At 42.2% G+C, this 24,559-nt stretch overlaps 1 protein-coding gene across 2 annotated transcripts in view; it reads right to left on the bottom strand.

Annotated features, from left to right (window-relative positions):
• Nucleotides 1-11,248: 11,248 nt before the first annotated feature.
• Nucleotides 11,249-24,559, bottom strand: part of LOC306921609 (endonuclease V-like) — a 60,889-nt gene continuing 47,578 nt past the window's right edge. For both annotated transcript variants that reach the window (XR_013789801.1, XM_079498817.1), the window contains one exon: nucleotides 11,249-11,387. The gene's annotated coding sequence lies outside the window, so the exon portion shown is untranslated. The remainder of the gene's footprint in view (nucleotides 11,388-24,559) is intronic.

Here is a 24,559-nt window from a genome sequence, read left to right as displayed (position 1 = left end):
CTGAAGTGTCAATAGGTGATGTCATCCAAACACTATCTTTGAAAAAATAACCTTTATATGAATGCAGAATATGATGCTGATATTGTCAAGAGTCTGCAGCACACAGTTTATATACTAAATGTAGATAATCAATTAATTTTAAACAAAGGTACAAACACAAAATAAAACGTATGTTAAAATAAAATGTAAGTACCGAGGCTGGGAAGCTGCAGATTCTCCGGTCCAATGCCATATGAAATCCCATGATGCCACTTCTTATCCGGTTTGATTTATTAATGAGCCTTAGCCTTAACCTGCCACCACCTTGGGTGATCAAACTCAATCATCCATGAAATATGCATGACTGTTGCATGATAACAGGATGTCAGGTATAGGAAGAAGGACGCACTGGAGAAAGTGAAGTTGAGAGAGGCTGCATCCTCATGGGTCGTGACCCAGTTGATAAGGGTGTCTGTGCCAAACATCGCTATGGATTGTGATCCGACTCAGCAGCCCCAGAGTGTTGACTAGATTGTGCAGCTGTAGCCTAAAGGTGAGTGTGGCGGTTGCTGTGAATGAAAAACACCCTTCTCTTCCTCAAAAACAATCAAAGTGGCTTTATGCAAAACCATCAGAACTCTGGTGGAGTGGTGCAGAGGCCCTCAGAGAGAGAGAAAGAGCAAACTCCCCTCCCAGGTGTGTGTTTTTGATTGACAGTGGAAGTGAAAGTTTCATAAAGTTGAATGTTGAATAACAAGCATGCATGCTCAAAAAATAATGCTTCCCAGGGTGGCGCAGTCGGTAGTGCCGTCGCCTCACAGCTGGAAGGTACCGGTTCGATTCCCGCCTGGAACTCTGCAGGAACTGCGGGGCGTGTTTTCTCCGCGTCATCAGTGCCCTAGGTGGGGTTGGTGAAAGGGCCTTTCTGTGTGGAGTTTGCATGTTCTCCCCATGTGCCCTAGGGTAGGTACTCTCACAAAAGACATGCAGTAATCCTGGTCTCTATACTGCCTCCCCCTGGTCAGCCATTGCGCCTGATGGAGGGGAAAGGAACTGGTTGGAATAACGTGTTCTTTCCACACGCTACGTCCTACTGGGGAAACCCCCCCCCTGTCAGTTGATAAGAAGCGGCCTGCTCACTCCTCATGCATTGAAGGAAGTATTCAGGGCTTTTGACCATAGACATATAAAGATAGACGAAGATTCCTTGCGAAGCACCGCGGAAGCATGAACGTGCGTCACAGAGTGCATGTTCGGGTCTGATAAGTCCCGCAAAAGATGCGCTGTGATTGGCCAGTAATCACTTGAGTGGCAGCGTGATGTAGCGTGCCTTCCACACTTCCGGCGTACTTCCTCCCCCAGTGTAAATTGTTCCGCCCCTCTTTCAAAACACATCGCTCCAGCGAACTGCAGTGGCCAATTTGGCATCTATTTTTTTTAATATAGATATGCTATTGACCTTATATGCAAAACGCCAGTAAGGTGCTAACTAGATGCAATTTCCCATTGACAGCCCATTCATCGAAACAGAAAAGTCTGATTGTATTAAACAACATCAAACTCACCAACATTGCAGCTTGAATTATCCTCTATCTGCAAAGTGTTTGTTTCATAAAAATCCACTGTTGACTTGTTATGAGCTACTTCCTGTCAAGAAATTCCTTGCAGGTGATTTTTAGTATTGAAGTTTGGAAGCAACCTCCTGCATTATGTGCAAATTCAAAACAGGTGGCACGCAGGGCTGTTGAGTGATATCCAACGAGCACTCACAAACTCTGACGCTTAAATAACCTGCACAGAAGTAGCTCATAACATGTCTAAGGTGGATTTTTATGAAACAAAAACTTTACAGATTACAGAATTTACAGAAAGAGGATAATTCAAGCTTTCCGTACAGCTGAAATGTTGGTAAGTTTGACGTTGTTTAATATAATTAGATAGGACTTTTCTGTTTGGATGAATGGGCTGTCAATGGGAAGTTGCACCTAGTTAGCACCTTGCTGGCAAGATGGCAGCGCTGTGCATACGGTCAATTCAGGGCTCTCCCCAGGCTGTCAGAAGGACAAGATGGCAGCGGTGTGCATAAGGTCAATTCAGGGCTCTCCCCAGGCTGTCAGAAGGAGAGTAGCGCTCTAGGATTACAGTTTAGGCATTTGGCACCGGGTGAAAAATGGGTTACAAAATCGTGGCATAAAATCTTTTGAGAAAAGAATAAAATAAAATATGCTTCCCTGAATCCATACTAACATACTGCTATGTATTCATCTTCTTCACCTCTTGTACTCTCTTTTTAGGCTCATGATGGTTTTTTTCACCATGCACACTTCTTTCACCAAATATCTTTCACAATACTATTATGTTTTTGTGGCCAAACTACGCAAGTATTGTCTTCATGCTGTTTTCACCATGGCACAGGCTTTCTTTCTCTCTCCGCTTTCTCTTCTACTTTCTCCCACCAGAAGCAGTCGAGGATTTCCATATGGAAATCAAAATTAAAAAAGGCTGACACTGATCTGCTGTATTAAACTACATAGGAGAGGAGTGCAGGGACAAGAAGAGATGAGAGGAGACAAGGAGGAGGAAAGTAGACAAGGAGATGAGAGGAGGGGAGAGGAAACAGGATGTATGCATATAAGAGAAAACAAGACAAGAAAAGTGATCTACAAGACAGATTATATTTTAAAAAATCACACCTGTGTGAAGTGAGGGGCGCTCTTATCATCGTACATCATCATGCATCATCTCATTCTGGCCAAGCAGAATGCTTGTCATATTTGTCGGACATTTGACCTAATTTATCCTTTCATTGTCGATAGCAAATATGAGACGTGTGGGGACAAGATTACGCCAATTTTCCCTTCATTGTCAACGGCATTTAATGTTTGTGTTGCGGATATTTTGTGGGGACAAAAGCTGTCTATAGGAGGGGCTAGTGCCCCTCAAAAATAAATCACACTTGCCAGCCATAGACTTGGCTGGCAAATGATTTACGTCATAAGTGCTCTAAACAAATTCCATAGACTTGGCTGCCATGACGTATTGTGATCTTCAAAAGCCATGCATTGGAGGGAAGCGCCCCTCAAAAAGAAAAGGATGAATGAATGAATGAATGTTTATTTCGAACTCTTTTAAATAAAAATGACAATAAAAATACAAAATATACAATAATGCATTAAAAGAAAAGAAAAGTTAAAACAAAAGCAAAACAAAATATAGTACAGTTCGAAAAGGAGCAGGAATGAAGCCTGAGCTTATCTGGTCCTACCCCTAATTATACAATTTAAAAATAAACAAATGTGTCAAGGTTCCCTTTTATATTATGACTATTATGACTATTTATTTATTTTTTATTTATTTTAGCACCAAGTGGAACCATAATGTAACTGATATACAGTATAAAGGATATTTTACAGCATGCATGCAGGGTTCCCAGATTGCACAGTGTACAGGTCATTTCACAGTGACCACTAAGGGAGCTGTATTGTAATGTGTATGCCATCTACATGTCATAACGTAACCTGAGGGGTCTGTAGGAGGGAAATGAATGATCACAAAGTCAAGGTCACTGGTGCCAGCCAGCCGTGAACCTTATAGGTGAGTGCACAGTAACTCTTCCTTCTGAGTTGTCATATAGTTCTAATGGCAGGGAGTGTCCCAGAATACAGTCATATAGTTCTAATGGCAGGGAGTGTCCCAGAAGACAGTCATATAGTTCTAATGGCAGGGAGTGTCCCAGAAGACAGCAAGGGTGGAAAAGAACCGAGAAAAGGAGAGAGACAGAGAAGGGAGGGAGGGAGGGAGGATGAGATGCGGGGTGATACCAGTGAAGTAAAGAGAGATTATGCTAATAAAGAGAGAGAGTGAGAGTGTGTGTGTGTGTGTGTGTGTGTGAGAGAGAGAGAGAGAGAGAGAGATAGAGAGAGAGAGAGAGAGAGAGAGAGAGAGAGAGAAGACTAAAAAGGTGTGCACAGCTAAGCCCAGCGGGATAAGCACATCACAGTGGAGCAGAATGAAGAAAATGCAGCCGGTGGGTACACACATACATATTCCATCTGCAACTCACAAAGCTGCCTTTCTCAGGGAATACCGATGTTTCTGCACCCTCCCTCCCTCTGTCTCTCTGCATATACCACTCTCTCTCCCTCCCTACATCTCTCTGCCTCTATACCACTCTCTCTCCCTCTCTACATCTCTCTGCCTCTATACCACTCTCTCCCTCCCTCCCTACATCTCTCTGCCTCTATACCACTCTCTCTCCCTCTCTACATATCTCTGCCTCTATACCACTCTCTCTCTCCCTCCCTACATCTCTCTGCCTCTATACCACTCTCTCTCTCCCTCCCTACATCTCTCTGCCTCTATACCACTCTCTCTCTCCCTCCCTACATCTCTCTGCCTCTATACCACTCTCTCTCTCCCTCCCTACATCTCTCTGCCTCTATACCACTCTCTCTCCCTCCCTACATCTCTCTGCCTCTATACCACTCTCTCTCCCTCTCTACATATCTCTGCCTCTATACCACTCTCTCTCTCCCTCCCTACATCTCTCTGCCTCTATACCACTCTATCTCTCCCTCCCTACATCTCTCTGCCTCTATACCACTCTCTCTCTCCCTCTCTACATATCTCTGCCTCTATACCACTCTCTCTCTCCCTCCCTACATCTCTCTGCCTCTATACCACTCTCTCTCTCCCTCTCTCTACATCTCTCTGCCTCTATACCACTCTCTCTCTCCCTCTCTCTACATCTCTCTGCCTCTATACCACTCTCTCTCCCTCCCTACATCTCTCTGCCTCTATACCACTCTCTCTCTCCCTCTCTCTACATCTCTCTGCCTCTATACCACTCTCTCTCTCCCTCCCTACATCTCTCTGCCTCTATACCACTCTCTCCCTCCCTCCCTACATCTCTCTGCCTCTATACCACTCTCTCTCTCCCTCCCTACATCTCTCTGCCTCTATACCACTCTCTCCCTCCCTCCCTACATCTCTCTGCCTCTATACCACTCTCTCTCCCTCCCTACATCTCTCTGCCTCTATACCACTCTCTCCCTCCCTCCCTACATCTCTCTGCCTCTATACCACTCTCTCCCTCCCTCCCTACATCTCTCTGCCTCTATACCACTCTCTCTCTCCCTCCCTACATCTCTCTGCCTACGTATATCCCACTCTCCATCCCTCTTGCTCGCTTTCTTCTTTGCTCTTCTTTCCTATCATTTGCTCTCCAACTCCCGGCCTACAGTACTCCCTAGTCCCTACTCCCTACTCCCTCCCTCTCTTTAACTTCCCACTTCTCTCTCTTCCCCCCCCTCTCTATTGCGCCGCAATAGCAGTATGAATAATTGAACAAGCCCAAGTCAGGATTGAGAATTTCTTGTTGCGGGGGTCTGCCAGTGCGTCAGCAACTGCTTTTTTCCACACCCATGACTGAAAAACAAGGGCATGCAAAGAGAGACACACACACACACACACACACACACACACACACACACACACACACACACACACACACACACACACACACACACACACACACACACACACACACACACACACACACACACACACACACACACACACACACACACACACACACACACACACACACACACACACACACACACACACACACACACACACACACACACACACACACACACACACACACAATCTTGCAATTCTATTCTGAACAGGCTGGTCCAATATTACAATCTGTTTAGTGTTAATACACTGTTTTGGACTAATCTATGTACATAGTATAGTGCATATATAGGGCCATATAGATGCCATTTGGGATTCAATGTATATCTTGATCTCTGTGTAGAGAGAAAGAGAGAGGGAGGGAAAGTACTGGCAGCTGCATTCCACTGGAGTATGCCTGCTTATTATTAGAATATCCCAGTGGAGAGGACTTTGGAAAAAACTAAAACAAAAATAAACCCACACAAAACAACTCGCGGCAGACACAATCATAATGTGGAAGAAATAAAGTTAGAAATGTACTGCAATGTGTCTGTGAGACAGAAAGATAGACAGACAGATCGATGAATAAAGGGAGAGATCAATACAGCCTACTAACTGCAATAGCCGATCTACAAGTACACGGCGTGTCGCTTTTTGACGCGTTGTGAACTTGTAGAACGCCTATTTTGGATATTTTAGAAAACTGGGCCAAATTTAAAATGTTTGCCTATATATTAATGACATGACCAAAATGGGGATGCCAGGTGGAAAGCGGTTAAACCACGAATGATAGGACTGTTCTTCATGTCATTTCTTGAAAAATCTTGAAAGTGTGCAAACTACTGATTTAGAAGGCCTTCGTAGAATTCATAGAATCGGACTGTGCTTCAGTGCTTGAAATGTACTGTAATTCTCCAATCTGTTAATAAATACTTATATGATATCAATCAATTCTCCATGCACTAAATTGCTTTCTTTGCACTCTTCGTACGTGACTCTGTCATCTGTTGACTACGCTGTGCTAAATGGCTCGATCGTGATTGTGTGTGTGCGTGCGGATGTCGGACTGTCTGTTGTGTGTGTCTGTGTGTGTGTGTGTGTGTGTGTACAGTATTTATACATGTTCTAGTTCAGGCTTAATTGACCCAAATCTGCCATTCAGTGTGGCTGGGCCCTCTCTGGTGGGAGGAGACATGGGACATATTAAACCAGTGCTTCTTTTACACGCACACACACACACACACATACACGCACGCACACCTATCCCACCCACCTGTTATGTGCCATCTGGGAACAAACACTAGGATGGCCATCGTAATTAGGTCCACTGGGCTCAATACAGTGCTGCCTCAGGTCATTGTGACATGAGCTTACAGTACTGTAGCACGCCACGCACACACCCATACAGGTCATGGTGACACATTTTGATCATATACTACACATGTGAACTAAATTAAAAGCTGACCATCACTTAATGTACCTACCTACAGTACCTGATCATTTATGTGAGAGTTTACATACAGATAGTCATGTCTGACTATCTGTATCTATCTGCAGGCGTGCGTGCGTGCGTGTGTGTATGTGTGTGTGTGTGTGTGTGTGTGTGTGTGTGCATGCAGTGCACGCGTGTACAAGCCCAGAACTAGCACTAGCACTAATCTAATGTAAAATCAGTTAAGGAAGGCACACAGACAAAACCGAAGGTGATGATGGCACACAATCATAATATGATAGTGTGCCATCACCTTTGGTAATATTAGCCAATATTATTAGCTGGTGCATGTAACATTAAGATACACATCTGTTCTATTGCAACAGTCAGGTAGAACTGACAGGCAAACTCACTTTCAGCATGATTAGTGGCCAAACGAGCTTTGCTGAAATTGAGTGCCCACATGCTATAAATCTAAATCAACATAGTGAAAGCCTGAAGAAATACATAGCATACCAATGAGTTTTTAACAAATACACTCAAGATGCTGACAAACGCGTTGGCACTCATTAAGTATGACAACTGTTCAATGTGATTCATTTTTATTGCAGGGATATTGTTTTCAATGCTGCCACACACAAAAAAAGGAAAGTAGCATAATATTGATTCAGTTAGCTATTTCTTATATTAGTGGCAGGGGACTGAGACACAACCGGCCCACTTCCGGCCCACTTCCCTCGTATCTGTGGACTAGTCTCTGTTCCTCCGGTGGCCTCTCACCAGAAGTTGAGACATTAGTTCGGAAATGAATCAATTACATTTTGAGTTGTAAGCGTTCATCTTTGCCAACTATGAACTAATGAAAGACTTTCCTGCTTGACTTGGCTTGACAGCTGAATTTACGCTTGTTGTAAAATGCAGAGCGAGAGAGAGGGAGAGTGAGCTGTTAGTTGAATAATAGATTTATAGAGGGAACAGGGTAGGAAAAGAAGACTAATTACACATTTTACTGGCACCACTGGGAGAACAAATCACAAAATTGGACAAAATGAGTACATTCCAGAGCCATGTCTTTGTTTTGTCTGTTATAAAAGTTTGGCAACTTTCTGTCCAGTTATTTACAAATTTCTCTTTCTAAATTTCCCCCAATTTATTCAGAGCTGTTGCTTGCCAGCACTGTTGGCCTTGGTAGGGTGTAGACAGATATGTTTGGTCATTTGTTTCCAAGGTCCACCCAATCTCGCGTAGCCACATGATCAGAGATTGACACCTACTGTTTTTGTTTTTCTCTCTTACTCTTTCTTTCTTTTTTTCTTCATTTTACCCATGCTTCAACACCATTATCCCAGCAAAGTTTGACACAAAGCTGTGAGACCTAGAGCTACACCCACACATGATGGTGAGATTGGATACTAGATTTCCTGTCAAACTGACATCAGGTGGCGAGAATGGGCAGCATCACATCTCGCTGACCCTGACCTCAACACTGCAGAACCCCAGGGATGTGTGCACAAGGCTGGCTACGCAATAATGGAGATGCATAGGTTTCCATGTTGACTTTGAGTTTGTCAGGTAACAAGAACGAGGTAATGGGATACTGGCACATCACTGGCTGTGGTGCTTCAACAGGTACAAAAACAGGTCAGCAGTGTTGGAAAAGTTAAAAAGAAACGTACGATATTACCTATTACTATAGTTACTTTAAAAAGAGAAGTAATTACTTTGCATATTACTCCCTGCCGAGCAGAATGCAAAGCAAGGTTATAATAGTTAACTAAAACTAACTAAAAAACGAAAACTAGAATTAAAAAAACATTTCAGTTAACTGAAACTAATAAAAACTAAAAATAAATTAAAAAATGATAACTAAAATGAAACTGAATTGTGTGTTCACAAAACTAACTGAAATTATAGACAAAATACCCTTTTTATAATATAATATAAACCTTTTAAATTCATTCGATTCATTTCCTCATTTCTCCAACAAGTTTTACGGCAGTTTTCAACTGCATGTTACTTGGAAAAATGGCAAAAGTTGGAAGAAAGAGAAATTTCTGAACTTTTGTTTATATTTTTTAATTGTATAATTTGGAGGTTTTATTACACAATACTTACTCTGATCTTTTTTAATCCTATATAACTAAACTATAACTAAACTAAACTAAAACAAACAAAGCATTTTCACCAAAATAAAAACAAAATAAAAACTAGCAAACCCGCTCTAAAAATGAACTAAAACTAAACTACCGGTATAATGAAAAAAACTAAACTATTATAACCTTGCTGCAAAGTAAATAAAAACGTCTGGGTTTCCGAGGCTACCTGCAAAGCAACTCGATCCCAACGCACTCTAAACACTCAAGCACACCGTACCACCAAGGCTCGTGAAAATAGTAACAAATTACTTTTGGAAAATACCGGTAGTAACACATTAGTAATATTATTACTCAAAATGTGTTGGAAAAAGGTAATAATATGTAATAATGACTTTAAGAAATAAGTTACTTTCCAACACTGTCGGTCAGTGATTAATTTAACAACATTGACTAGCCCCAACCCGAGAAAGGAGTGAGTCAATAGCATGATTATGCACCTGAATGAAAGCCAGACAGAAACTGCAGGACCTCAGAGCTTATACAACCAAGTCGAGGGCGGACCAAATCCAACGGGCCAAGGCACACTCCGAATATCTGAAAGGAAGCTTCCTTCCTTCGGGGAGAAAAGACACAAGACTTTCTTGTCTTCTCATCTACATATTGCGTCCGACCTCAGGTGTCAATTCTAAGATGTGCGTGCAGGTGTAACATAGCAAGACACAATGGCTGTCTAATGAGAGGAGAGGTGTCAGCCTGCACAGCCAGGACATGACCTAATGACCAGTCGATGACTCCACATGGGTCGAGGGCAATGTGATCCTTTGAGCCGTTGTCTCCTAAACGCCCTTACCAATTACTCCACAGTGGCCCCCAGGAAAGAAATCTTAAGCCCCTTGCAGAGTCCACAAATCCCATGCCTCTCTCTACCCAGGTATAGCTCACAGATTCATTAAATATCCTTCCTTTGGGCTTAGGTGTGTGTGTGTGTGTGTGTGTGTGTGTGTGTGTGCGTGCATGTGTGCATGCGTGTGTGTGTGGGTGTGTGAGTGTGTGGGTGTCAGGCCTGTCGGGGGGTTCTCCTTGCCTTCAAGCTCTGATGTCTTCCCTTGGGGGTCTCCTGAGTTCGGCCTCGCTCCTCCTGCTAACTATAACTGACCTTCAAACTCACGAACAAGGCCTGGAGTTTCGTTCCAGAGCAATTTCTGGTGCATCAGCCTCACTGCCTCAGTGAGACAGATCAAAGGATGTCTTAGAAGTTCCAGATCGCTGCACAATTTCTAGACTTAAACTTGATCTATTTGCAAGACAGGAAATTCCATTGACACAAAAATATAAGGTGGTGATGTTAAGAGTAAGGTTGTCCCGATCGGATCGGGTGATCAAACATCGGGGCCGATCATGTCATTTTCACATGACCGGAATCGGATCGGTCTAGTATATATATTAAATCCATATAATATTAGACTGGATATTGTCTGTGATTTGAGATATTGTACTATTGTGATATGGCATAAACGTGTTCTATATTGGCCTGGGCCATGGCTCAGCGGTCCAGTCACCTTGGCCGGTAGCCCGAGTCTGGCAGTGTGCCGCGGGTTCGACTCCCGATCCCGACGACCTTCACTGCACGTCTCTCCCTCATTTGCTGTCAGCCTAAAAATATAAAATAAAGGCGAAAGCCGCAAAAAAAAAACATTTAAAAAAAAACGTGTTCTATAAAATATCGGATCGGGAAAAATCGGTATCGGCAGATGCTTAAAATCAAATGATCAGAATCGGATCGGGAGCCAAAAAACGTGATCGGGACATTCCTAGTTAAGAGGATGGCAGAACAGAACAAATTAATGTTGATACATGCCCCCCCCCACACACACACACACACACACACAAGCACAGTTCAGTGAACCAGTTTAAGGATCCATGCTTCACCCAGTGGCATGTGCTGCATCTGTTTCCTCAAGTAATTTAATTTCACTGTAAGATCTTTTCCCCACCTTCCGATTTCTCCAAAGAAAACAGTGAAGGTTGGTTTTGAAATATTGATTGAAAACAACAGTGGGGTCTGCTCCAGTGCATTTAGAGCAGAAAACATTTTTGAAGAATAAAAAAAACGTTTTATGAAACATTATGGAGAGCTTTCAGGCAAGTGAGATGAAGCGCAAACAACACATGGATGAATGTAACGACTTTGTTTCCAAGTTATGCTAGAATGAGGCTTTGTTCATCTTCTCAGCTTCATCGTTGTTTGCTTACAGAAATAGCTGAACAAGTTCATTGATGGATTTATTGATTGTTTTTATTGATAAAAATGCATAATAATGAACATTTTGTACATACATTATCTGTCAAAGGGATAAAACACAATAAAGCGTGAGAGCTTATTTCCATTGAAGTAGAGGCACTCCTTCTCTCTTGTTCTGCAAATATGAAAGAGAGGGGGAAAAAGCTATTAGTAATGATAATAAATAATTAAAGGACAACGTTTTTTTCGACCAAGGTTTTAGGTTGTTATTAGAGAAAGTAAAAGATGATTGTTAAATTGTTTTCATTTTCTGCTTTCTTTCGTTTTAACGATTTTAGCTTCTTTTCTTTTTTTTTACAACATTTTACGGCTTTTTATTTATTATTTACTATAGTCCTACTAGACCCCACGAAACTACATCTGGCCACAAAGATCACGGAAACTATTGAATGTGAAGGGGGAGGTGACAAACTGACATATTGAGCCTACAGCCCCATAGTAGTCAGACAAACGGAAAGCAACTACTGTGGCCAGATGTAATTTCCTGGGGTCTAGTAGAGTAAAGAAATCGGAGTAAAAAGAAAACATATTTAGCCACTTGTTTGACTGCCCTGTCAAAAATAGCTAAAATCGAAAGAAAGCAGAAAATGAAAATAATAATAATAATAATGATAAAACAAATAGCATCAATTAATACCCGTTGAAACAAATGAAGACAAACATGAAAAGGTATAATGACAAGGAAATAAGCATGGATAAGAGATAATGAAAGGTATGAAAAGGCATTGTAATAAAAGTTGGATGGATGACTAAATCAGCTAGCTTTATCCTCAGGCACTGCACTGTAATTTTAGCCTTTTCTCTGCAAAAAAACAAAAACAAAAATCACATAGAAACTACATCGCATCTTTGCACTTTATCTATACTTAAACCATATACATAGTTGACCATGGGGTCCTCCAGGGCTGTATACAAGGTCAGATCTTTTTCCCTCTACACCAAAAATCACGGAGCCAATAGCCTGTAGATCGGCCATTTTCGCTGAATGTTCACCTCAGAATAGGGATGTTAGGCCAGTTAGGGGGATCATGTGGTTAAGCTTGGCGACAAGAACTGAGTTTTAGCAAGCACCCACCATCGTGCGATGAAGTAAAATGAAGCTTTTGCCTCATCGCCTTATTGACAACATGGTTCTCAATGTTGCCACTCGGCCTGAATCATGCAGAGTGAAATGGTAATTTGTGTAAATGTAACAATACGCCTCCATTTGGTTACATTACTTAGTATTCTGTACTAACTACATTATATTACGTACTAACTCAGAGTTCCATTAACACTGAGGCTTTTACTGTGTAACGCTTAGTGGAAACATCGTCTTACACTGCAGGTCATTTCTGCTGAGAAGGTCCATCCTTCTCCATGAAAATCTGTCCGGTTTTATTGGCCAACAGGTACACTAATTATAACAGGACAAACAACCAAAAACCAAGTAAGAGAGTATAGCCTACACTATACCGAGGCAGCTGATGTTAGCACCATATAGGATCTCTGTCCAAAGCAGCTTGTAGGAACTGATTTCTATCGTCCAGGCACTCCTTTCTCTTTGTCATTTCAAGTGCCTTGTGTTATCCTGCATACCATGTGTGTCTCAGACTCTCTCGCCACAGATGCTACCCATCTTTCTTCATTTCCTCTTGCTATAGGAAGAGCATACGGCAGTTTCACTTTGTCCCATCACACGTTTCCTGTCAGCGATGATCATTTGAGAGTAATAATAATAATAATAAAACTTTATTTGTATAGCACCTTTCATGACATGAAATGCAGCTCAAAGTGCTTTACAGAGCAATAAAGAGAGAGAAAAAAAGAAAAGAAAAGCAAGGCATAAACATTAAAAAACAAGAGCAGTAATGCAATACAGTGAGGACATGAATAACAAAAGAAATTAAAAAAACAAATCAATTAAAAGCAAGGGTGTAGAAGTGGGTCTTGAGCTGTGCTTTAAAAATGTCTACAGAGGCTGCCTGTCGAAGGTACAGTGGGAGTTTGTTCCACACCGTCGGCCCGTAGAAGCAAAAAGCTGCTTCCCCGTATTTTTTAGTTGCCATTTTTTTAGGCAAAGCGAGCAGGCCAGCAGTGGAAGACCTTAGGGGGCGGTTTGGGACAGTGACACAGTGAGAGTGAGAGTGACACTTGATCTCTTCCCACAAACAGTTACTAGTCTTAAAACAGTACTGTACTAGTTGCTTCTCCTCATGGCCACTCAGTCCACAATCTGCTCCTGTCTCTATAGTCTATACTCTAACTAACGCTGTGGTTTGAAGACAGCCTCTGGCATATTCTTTTGCAGCATATGTACTGCACATATCAAAAGTTGTGTTCAGTGATTGATTGGTTGATTGTCTTTACAGGTACTGACAATGATGTTATATAAATTATATATAATAAATGTTCAATTGAATTGCTGTTGTTTAATATCTGGCTGTTGTGACATACTCACTGACATACTGATCATTGTGCTATCTGATAACGACACTGCTACTTTATTACTTAGTAGTAGCTTGCAAAATGCAAATTCATTAATCTCTGGCAGAGTGAATGCCAGAATCAATGCATCATTTGAATTGCAAGTGTGTGAATGATCAAAACACTTGTCCTTTGTCCCTTATGTTTGTTTCCTCCTCCTTGCCCAAACACTACAGCATCGTATCAAAGCACAATGACATTGATCGTTGGGCATGCATCATTCATTTATTTGGCTCACATCAAAGATGCTTAAAGGGGCATTCCACTCATTTTCAACATTTTACTATGTCATTAATGTACCTTAGAGCTGTTGTGTGGAAATAATAAAAAGGTTCACCCATTATGTGTTTCCTAGAACTGGAGGTCCTTAACATGGTGAAACACATCTTGAAATGGTAAATAAATGGTAAATGGTGCATTTATATAGCGCCTTTATCCAAGGCGCTTTACAGAGATTGTGCATTACATTCACCCATTCACACACACATTCATACACCGATGGCAACGGAAACCATGCAAGGCACCAACCAGCACATCGGGAGCAATTAGGGGTTCAGTGTCTTGCTCAAGGACACTTCGACACTAACTCTGGGGGAGCCCGGGTTCGAACTGGCAACCTTGCGGTTGCCATCCAGGCACTCTAACCCTGAGCCACCGCCGCCCGCGGCAAGATGTGTTTCACCATGTTAATGATTTTTTCCATAATTACAACAGCTCTAAGCTGACATAGTAAAATGTTGAAAATGGGTGGTTTTCCCCTTTAAGCATCTCAGCACAGAACCTTCCTCAGAGCTTTTAAAGTACAGTATGCATCATTCATCACTCATAACTCGTCAATAACAAAACCTTGTCTAGTTACCCGAATACCAGTCTTATAGGCTTACACTCGCTGCTGAAGATAAGCTTCACAGCGGCCACTGACCTCCTCACACAGCTGTGCTACGGATAATAGCAACAGTCTAGACCGAGTTACTGGACTGCATTACCCTGCTTCACAGTATTCTGACCCTGCACCCTGGACTTATTGCTGCTCAGTCCCCTATTGATCCAGAACATATCTTACAATACTGTTGAACTATTTGCCCTGATGAAGACCTGACAATACAAAACAAAGTGAACACAGTTTCTCAATACAGCAATACGGGTCACAGAACATCGGAATGATGGACAGGGGAGAGAAGGCAAGATGTGATGCAGATCAGAGTTGCGGGCGAAAGTAAAGGGAGATTTCTTTCCTTCTATTTAAAGTCATGAAAAGAACATGAGAAAAGAGATCAGAGTCTAAAGGCCCAGCTATCAGCCCCTAGAGGCTCTGCGCCTTAAAACCCAGACATTTTGGCCTAGACCAGCGGTCCCCAAACCTTTTTGGCCATGCACCCCCTGTTACCTCCTGATATAGCTGACGCACCCCCCACCACTAAGTCTTGTTGAATCTCGTTGAATTTGGCCAAAAATTATACAATTATGTTAATATGATTATGGCCATTAATCACAGAATGTCACTAACTGAGAGACATGCAGCTGCTGTATACTCCTGCAGCTGCTCTATACATCTCCTTACAACAGTGTTCTACCAGATTTTGCCGTTTGTGCTAAATAACACCATAAACCACCATTACCCTTTTCATGTCACGCAGCCTCTATAGGGCATTCTGGCATCACAAGGGGTGCATGGACCACAGTTTGGGAACCCCTGGCCTAGACAATAAGGTCAATGAGGTTGATAAGTGGGGTTCATCCTACTGGCAAGAATGAAGTTACACAGCAAATTATATGGGAAGCCAGTCAGTAGTTTTCAATATCTTGTTTGGAACTAAAGTGTTGGGCGGACCAATGGACTAGCCCAACGTTGCAATCCTTGTACTAAAAATACAGAACAAAGTGGGGGTGGGCGGGAGCTGTCTTTGATTTGTGGCCAAAATTAATGAGATCGCTGCTCTGTCAAGACTGTCAGGCAAGTGAGTGCTTCTGGAAAGAAACCAGCAGAGCTGCTGCTAACAAGGAAGAAACGGCGAGACACTTCAGAGGAAGCTATAAAGAAAAGGAAGAAAATGGAGTCCAAGCGGGCAGTGAAGGACCTAACGATCAATGCAATGTTTCAGAGGCTTCAAACTCTGACTGGAGAGAGAGGAGGAGTGTCGACCACAAATGCTGCTGATGAGAGGGGAGATAAGTTAGAAGAATGGCAGAGCACACGGAACAGATAGCTGCTACTATCCTTGGATTTTTCCCTCTCCAAATGTAAATATTTGCTGTAGTGTTATGATTTGCAGATTATTGTATTCATTTACTCTGGAACGATGTCTATCTGTGGGTCCTCCACAGACAGACATATAGGCCAGCAGACATTCGTGGATGATGGGTTCTGGACAACCACCAAAACCGACCAAATTTCTACTTGGCACAAACCATCGGTGACGCCCAAGCTTGAAGTCGATCGGTCAGACGGTGCCTGAGTTATGCCTGCAGCCTAATACGTGCGTATACACACGTCTCATAATGTTCTCATAATGTTCGCCCCAGAATATGGACACTATAGAGTTTGAGTGGTTTACCCAAAGCCACATTTACTACATTGACTGCGTGCGCACGCACGCGCACACACACACACACGCGCGCACGCACACGCACACACACACACACACACACACACACACACACACACACACACACACACACACACACACACACACACACACACACACACACAGAAAGAGAATAAAATCCGCACTCTCATGGCAGTATTATGCGTGTCTTAAGTACCAGGTCTTATTACTTATAACTTAAGACCTGGAGGCGTGATCAATGCCATTTGGCTATTCTGAGTGGCCAAACAGCCAGTCTGTCTGTATGCATGCATGCAATTTGAAAGGAGGGAAAAATAATTAAAAATTTATATAAATATAAATAAAAATCACACCTGTGTGAAGTGAGGGGCGCTCTTATCATCGTACATCATCATGACGTAAAATAGACACTATGCCTATTTGCTCAGAGACTATGACGTACAATTCTTCATTCATTGTCAATGGGAATTTAATGTTTGTTTAAGACGAAGTTTGCGGATGCTGGACGGTAAACAAAAGCTGGATGTAGGAGGGGCTAGCGCCCCTAAAAAATTCAAATCCAGGCTGGCTGGCCGAAGGCCTGAGATTACGTTTCGCCCCTTTCGGTCTGTGTGTCTATCTGTGAACAGCTAATCGTTTGCACCCGAGAACCTCTGATAAACTGTATACAACAGTTCTTCGATAAACAGTGTCACTGTCCTGAGCCTGCAAGATCACAACCTGATCCCCCAGTGTCGTTTGTCAGACAGTAGAAGTTTCATTTTGAAACATGCAGGGAATACGCACTAGAACCGGTAAAGTTTGAAAATGACTGTAAAAATGTTTGCCAATTGATCCGGACATGCCTTAAGGACTGCTAGGGATGCTGTCTGGCCCAAGTGCCTTGTGTGGATTCATCTTTTTCAAGGTTTCATACAGTATACCCTAGACATTTCAAGCGGGCAGGGATCCTGGTCGATTTGCATGGCCATGGCAGATGGTCTTATCCTTATCCTCAAAGCAATCCCTGTCACTTTCCAGAAACAAAACACAACTTCCACTGCACTCTACCTGGATGTCTTGTCCCATGCGTCAGCATCTCTCTGACCCACGTCCCTATATACGTCCATCGATATAGGCTGCTCCCTTGACCTCCCTCTCCTGCTGATCAATACTGGCAAACACGACTGCTTCTATTCCTGGCCACCATTCCTGCAGAGTCAGTCCCCTTCCGGCCTGTCCTTCCTGAACACTGAGCTCTGTGGGACCAGCCTGGCACGATGGTTGCCCAATGCCAAGTCTTACTCATTTAACAACAATCATGGATAGAAAATAACACACGCCGTATGGTAGACCCAATGCCCCCTTGGTCAGCACATAAAGAAAAAACACTTTCACGACACTGTACACTGTAAAATCCTCTCTGTTAATCTATTTAACCCCGAGAGAATGAATAGAGCTCATGAATTGTGGTTTATTTCAAACCAAAGTGGCTGGCGGGGAAGACATCCTCTGTGAAAGGCACAGCTGAGAATGTCACTAGAAGCAGTTGAATCTAATAAAGGTGTAGCTTTCCCATGCTATGGATAGAAAGTTACTGGGTGTGCAGCTTGTGAACGAAGAACCATTGTTCTAATGTTCTAATGTGAGCTTACTGTAGCGTTGTGCAGTGAGCTGTATTTGGCATATCAGTGGTTTATACAACGAGCCAGCCTGACCCATAAAGACAGCAAGAGATGATTATATATTAATAATAGATGTACACAATAGATTGATATTCACAGTACATTTATGTATTGATAGATAGTACATTATGTTCACTCATGCAGAGATCTAGTGCAGATATCTTGGGCCAGCAAATCATTAGTCTCCACCAGGCCGACGGCCTCCCTCCGTCCGTACAGTTAATCTCTGGCACCATTGGCCTGGCTGATACCAAACTCTGCACACACTCCCTGGATGTCAATGACTAACCTCTGCTCTAAATTCTGCAGAACGATCTGTTATAGCGCCACCATGAGGCCGATTTCATACACCATCTATACACTATCAACACGGATCTGTCATATTTCCCATATTCCATCCCGATTGGATAAGATTGCCTTGCAAAGCTTGCAGGATTGGTTTGTTTCGAACAGTGCTTTACACCAGTATGCCTGAGGTAGTACGAAGCCTCATCTCCCCACCGACAAAAACTTGAAAGGGATATGCTTCAAAACACACATTTTACAGGTAGAAATATTTAGACTTCAGAAAGAGTGAGTTTACAGTACACCAAGGAGTAAGACTCCCAAACATCAACCCAATTACACAAGTATAACAGCCTGGAGCTAATAATATAATGACTGAGATTGTCAAGTTCCAGAGGCCTATGTTTTGACTTAACTGAGCTCACACCAAATAACTAAGCTATGTGCTTTGTTTAGCCACACAATATATATCTTCAGCATATTTGGACAAAATACTGTTGATTTTGATGTAGTTTTATGATATACTCTTTAGAGTAAAATTGTATTTAGTTTTAGTCAACTGAAATGTTTTACAGTCAGTCTAGTTTTAGTCAACTAAATATCATAAGATTTTAGAGACAAAATCTACCAATCAAGATGCTGGGAGTGAAAGGACTGCACAGTAGAAGAGCCATCAAAAACATCACATGCTGTGGATCAAGCAAGGAGATCTGTGGACAACACGAGCTACTTAGACACAAGCCGGGGCCTGATCAGTCGCGGCTGGGTCGCCTAGGCGAGGGTGTCTGATGTTGCAAGACCCGAAAGACCCGAAGTCCACAGGATACATCACTGATGATGTGTCTAAGTTGCGCCAAAAGTGTATATTAGAACTACAGTTGATTTTGTCGACTAAAATGTGTTTTGTCAGGGCTTGATGACGTCGTAATGCCTGATTTTACACTTGGTTGCACTCTGAAAATAGCAGAACTTCACGCAGCGACGTGTTGTGAGCCAGTAGATCGGCTATTTTCAGAGTGCAACACCTGAGCACAACCAAACATGAAATGACTTGTCTTTTAGTTCTACTGGATCTCTCTTCTCCACTAGTCCCTCCTTAAAAAAATAATTTGACAAAATTGTCAGTATATTTAGTCATAGTTTTAGTCGTCATAGCTATAGTTTTGATTACTATAGCTATAGCTCTGGATTAAGAGCGTCTGCTCCTTAATGCCTAAATTGTAAATTGTAAATTGATTACATTTTTATTTAGTTTTGGTCAGTGAAAGAAGGTAGTCGACGAACATTTGTCGTCATAATTTTAGTCCACAAAATCAACACTGGCAAGTACAAGTACACTGGATGGGAGAGAGTGACAATGAGTGTGATGGTGAGAGTACAGAGAAACAGAAAAAAGAGGGGTCAGGAAGACTGCCAGACAGAGAGAAAATGAGATGAGAGAAGTGTTATCTCATTATAGGAAACCACAGCGCCGATGGAGGTGCCGAGGAGGCAATAAAGGGCAACATAATAGACTTGGAATGGCCAGAGAGCTAGAAATCACACAGGGCTGACCTGGGATCAGCCAAGACCAATGATGAGGAGATCACCTCCACGTCTCATATCGATGGATTTGATGGTATAACCCATTCAAACCGGGAACGAATCTGTGTAACCACTTCAAAAACAACAGATATAGAAGCTCATATACTGTAGCGTGCCACTTTGTGCCGCTCTGTGAGCTTGTAGATTTTTTTTAAATCTTGAAGAATTTGAGAAAATCTTTGAATATAATATTTATAATTGATCATTTGTAACTCTCAGGGTTCCTACACATTTGGATTTTTTTGGGGGAATTTTTTTCCCATATTTGCATATAGGAACCCTGCACTCTGGGGGGGGGGGGGGGGGGTCCCCGGAACAACATATTTTGAGATGGGGGTGCGCGGCCAAACATATAATTTTGAGGGTCCTTGACATGAACAAGTTTGAGAACCACCGATATAGAAACATAGGTTTTCCAGAAAATGGTTAGGATTTAGAAGACATTTGTAGAATCGGCCTCAGGTCTTAAGGGGTTAATGTACTGCACGGTAGATTAGCTGCTCGATGTGGACACATCATATCATCATTATGTACCATACCTGTTATTAGGGGCAAGTGTCATTGGCTTAGCTCTGCTACAGTGTGACCTTCTGTGTGTGTGTGTGTGTGTGTGTGTGTGTGTGTCTATTTACCTCTAAAACCACAGATTAGACATGGTAAAGATTACCCTTTTATAGCTAACCCATCAGAAATGCTCTCATTTCTGGCTGCTAGTGAGTGTCCATTATAAAATGAACAGTTCCCTTGAGTTTTCCCCTGCAGGACATTATAGCACGTGAGGTTATGACCTATTCCTATTGTAATGGAGCCACCAGTGTGAGTCTTCAGCAGTATACGTCTTTATTCTGGCTGAAGCGTGAAGATATAGTATGTTATGTTAAATGTTATGTTTCATTTATTTTATAGCACTTTGTTGCTTTTCTCCCTTTGTATTATATCATACTTACAGTTAAATGGTACTGTATACTGCACCTATGGTGGCAATTAAGCATTGTGTTTTATTATTCTGTTAGAGCTTTTATTTTATTTGAAAGCTAATGCTTCTTGTGGTCTATGTGTTCTACAAACTGAACAAGCTGGTGAGAAAGGCTCTGTAGTTGTGAGTTAAACTGGACAATCTGGAGGTGGTTGCAGAGGGGTAGATGAGGAGGAAGGTGAAAACCCGGACCCATACCCTGGCCTGGAGGTATGAGTAAGACTTTATTGCTTGAAGCATCATGTCATTGCATTAAATCCCCGTAAGCACATACATTTGGCAAAAATAGGCAAACATTCAGTGATGATCATTCAGCAAAAACAGGCAAACATTCTGCAGTAATAGCAGATCTACAAACTCACAAGTTTGCGAGCTTATAGATGAGCTATATTTGCTATATTTTGTGTATAATAGAGTTTAAAGGAGAATTCCATACTAGAAGGCTTTCTTACCTTTATTTGTAGTTGTTATGTCCCCAACAAAGAGGTCCAGGTGTTATTTTGTGCAAAAGCGCATTATTGGCTATTTCCCCTACCATAAGCCCTCAATGAATTGCATTGAATTGCATTGAATTGAATGGGGCTATGGGGTGTTGTGCTAATTCGCTTATTTCCATCGCTTTTTTTTAATACATCCTCTCTTCATGATGTAAATAGTATCACAAGCGGCACACTTTACTACTCATTTCGATGGAAATAAGCGAATTACCACAAAAACCCAACCCCCATTGAGGGCTTATATTAGGGGATATAGCCAATAGTGCGCTTTTGCACAAAATAACACCTGGACCTCTTTGGTGAGGACGTAACAACTACAAATAAAGGTAAGAAAGCCTTCTAGCATGGAATTCTCCTTTAAGTGGCTTTAATGGTGTGTGAAGATCTTTCTGCTCCAATCTAAAGAATGATATAGGAAATTAGCTTACCTTATATCTTATTTCCTAACATATTTCTTTGTATGGTATATAATGCAATTGGTAAAATTTAGTTTTAGAGTAGCGACAGGACTGACAGTTGTTATGGCAGTGTGATCTCACCCATTAGCCTGCATCACCTGACAAAGCAGATGTCATTCTGTCCCGACAGAATTGGGAAGGTGAGATAAGAATAGAAGAAATGAGAATGACAGTGAAAATGTGTTTTATTCTGCTTGATTTTTCTCAATGTCAATCTGACATTGAGAAACCACATGAACTCATGTCTATGGGATGTGACATGATGAGCATTACAATAAAGTGTTTCTGATCCCGATTTACAGTGCTGTGGATGATACTTGTGTCTTAGAAGTTTGACTCTAAATGCTATGATTTTGAAATTTGTAATTGTCTTTGTTGCTACCGAAGGCCGTGTTTACTATGAAAACCTGCATCTCCCGTCCGTTAGTTAGTTAGTCAATAGTCACCCACGTCTCCATATGGTATCCAGTGCCGTCTCCAGGCACAAATCAGCAGGGGGGCATACTTTTTTCCAAAGGGGGCACTTCATTTTTCAAACCCCCCCTATGTATAACAAGAGCATAATGGCACCAACTACCTGAGCCACGGAAGAGATGATTCACTTTTATATGTTTCGTCAGCCTGTTGACCCTGATGATGGCTCTGCGAGCTGCCTGAACCGCATTGGCAGCCGTACTTCCCACTGAGCTATTAGACGTCTAAAATAGGCTACGTCTAAACGTCTAGCCTAAAACCAGGTTATAACTGGCCTAAAAGTGAACATTTTCACTTTCACTTTTCGACCAGTTATAACTAAATTACACTAATATTGTCCAAAAACAATTCTTCATACGCTTTCAATGAGTCTTTGTAATACTGGAAATCAACAACCTGAAACGCAGCTGCATACAGTATATAAAACAACAACAGCAAATGTTGTAATATGAACGTACATCCGTACGTTCATATTACACGCACGCACGCACGCACGCACGCACGCACGCACGCACGCACGCACGCACGCACCTCAACTTCATACCACTTCATATACTGTCTAGCTAGCAGGTCGCATTCAAGTTTTACTAATGGATATATCACCAATGAGACAATGAGGTATACTAAAACACCTCTCAATCACATATTGTGATTGACCATAATCGCCACATTCCAAGTTTGCGTCTGTCTGGAGGCCTGTGCTGCACACCATTCCTCCTCTCTCAGCCCACAATTTCAACTTACAACCATCACATTATTTAAATCAAGTGGGCACTAAAGTAGAAACATGGGAAATAATTGCTGATGTGAAAGTAAATCTCTCCATTTAATTAGTCCCTTTGACAAAACATACATCATGTATTGTGTTGGACTAAAACCCCTGCCTATAAATAAATTGCCACAGTAAACAACAGATGCCATGGCATATAGCTTTATATGAACATGCCATAAAAGCCCTGTCTGTCGTCTGTGTCTTTCCAAAGAAATTAAAGTGTGGAGTCAAAACATCAAAGAGTACTCAAATATTTATGGATCCAACCCCCAAAGGGATACAGGGTTTTGTGATGAAATACTTCAATGCTAAAGACAAAAAGAGTCTGAAATCTAAAAAAAAACAAAAAACTGTGCAATAGATGGGATAATTCCTCTCACTCACACTCTCTCACACACGCGCGCACGCACGCACGCACGCACGCACGCACACACCTATCCCACCCACCTGTTATGTGCCATCTGGGAACAAACACTAGGATGGCCATCGTAATTAGGTCCACTGGGCTCAATACAGTGCTGCCTACAGGTCATTGTGACACGAGCTTACAGTACTGTAGCACGTATACACCCATACAGGTCATGGTGAGCCCAAAAACCCTAATGTTGTAAATCAAAAAACAATTAATACATGAATTGATTTATTGATTAAAAAACATTCTGCACATTGTGAACTCTTGAAACAGAAGGGTGAGGACTCATCATCCCTCATGCTAAAGCAGTGTCAGAACTGACAGTGCAGTGCTACTGTGGGTCCAGTGCCGTCTCCAGGCACAAATCAGCAGGGGGGCATACTTTTTTCCAAAGGGGGCACTTAATTTGTCAAACCCCCCCTATGTATAACAAATTGTCGCCTATTAACAAAGTGATGCTTGAAAAAGGCTACAAGTAGGCTACAATAAGCAGCACCAACAACAAACAAAGAAATACAAATATGTTGAGCATTATAATGTCTTCTGCATGCATATATTACTTTGTATTTCTATTAATTATTCAATTAATTTGAACATGTATATATTTACAATAATCATGGAGAACTTATAGATTTAACATTTGTTAAAATATTGGTTGGGTAGGGTACTACTGGCCAATCTGGACTGGAGGGGGCACAAAATTCAATCTGGGGGGCAATGCCCCCAGTGCCCCCCTGTAGAGACGGCACTGTGTGGGTCCTTGTGTGTGTGTGTGTGTGTGTGTGTGTGTACAGTACAGTATACTGTAGGTCGGACATTATGTAGATGGGTATATACAGGTAGGCTATAGAGTATAGGGGTGGGTAGGGGTGGAGGATGCTATCCTCTACCTTGTCCACCGGGCCTCCACATACCTGGACAAGGAAAGTGGCGCTGTGAAGATACTTTTCTTTGATTTCTCAAGCGCCTTTAACACAATACAGCCCCCCCTTCTGAAAGACAAACTGACCAGTATGCACGTCGACCCACACCTTGTGGCCTGGATCATGGACTATCTCACTGACAGACCACAATACGTCAGGTTGAGGGACTGTACATCTGACACCGTGACCTGCAGCACAGGAGTCCCCCA

Source organism: Electrona antarctica (genome assembly GCF_951216825.1).
Source record: "Electrona antarctica genome assembly, chromosome: 4".
Classification (NCBI taxonomy): Eukaryota; Metazoa; Chordata; class Actinopteri; order Myctophiformes; family Myctophidae; genus Electrona; species Electrona antarctica.
This window is presented reverse-complemented; position numbering and strand designations above follow the sequence as displayed.